The sequence below is a fragment of the Arachis ipaensis genome, chromosome B02 (assembly GCF_000816755.2).
Source record: "Arachis ipaensis cultivar K30076 chromosome B02, Araip1.1, whole genome shotgun sequence".
Taxonomy (NCBI): Eukaryota; Viridiplantae; Streptophyta; class Magnoliopsida; order Fabales; family Fabaceae; genus Arachis; species Arachis ipaensis.
In genome coordinates this window covers 108,325,385-108,326,314 of record NC_029786.2, presented here as the reverse complement: position 1 = coordinate 108,326,314, position 930 = coordinate 108,325,385, and positions in this window count along the sequence as shown.

Sequence of the window (930 nt, the reverse complement as noted above, 5' to 3'; positions counted from 1 at the left end):
TTGGTTATCTAAGGAGATTATTTTATTAAGAAAAATATAGGTAGACAATAAAAATATTAAATAATGTGAACAATGAATATATCGAATGTTCATTTTACTAAGTGTACGGATGATTATTCTAATATTAAAATTTAGATAAATAATTTAAAAATATAATATGTTTTAATTTAATTAGTAATTGTTCATGTTATTAAAAAAAGTTATTAATTACCTAGCATTACCCATTTTAATGTTTTATTATTAATAGAATAGCCGAAAGTAAGAGAAAATGGTATCGCATTAATAGTACAAGACCTATCAGTACTTATTATGTTACAAACTTTGTCTCCACACAATATCTGGAATTTTCCCTTTATATTGATGGAGTTATTTTTTTATTTTATTTTTATTTTTTATCAGAGTGAGAGATTAAAAATTTTGTGACAACAGAGCGTGATTCAAGAACCCTATTAAGATTATGAATCATGCATACAAGGATTTATTCAACGCGGCAATGGATCATAGGGGTAGACCCTCAAATAAAAAATTGGGACCATTATTGGTTTAAGTTCTTGGCCCACTTACTCCATTCATTCGGGATTTTCACATTACTTGAGATTTATGTGAAACTCACTAGTTACCACGAATAAATTTTCATAATATTTCCTCACATTTGCGTTTTTATTAATTTGGTGCTTCATATTTCAATTATACTATAAAGTTAAACTCTATCCATTATAATTAGGACTGACAATGGGTAGAGTAGGGTAGAATACTCTAATTCTATTTGTGGGTTAAAATTTTTATTAAAACTCTATTCTATTCTATTTACGGGTTGAGAATCTCTCAACTCTAATCCTACTCGCATCTTAAAATTTTAAATCCTATCCTATTTTATTCTACTCGCAGAAATATTAATTTTTTTCAAAGCAAATATAAAATTCAATCATT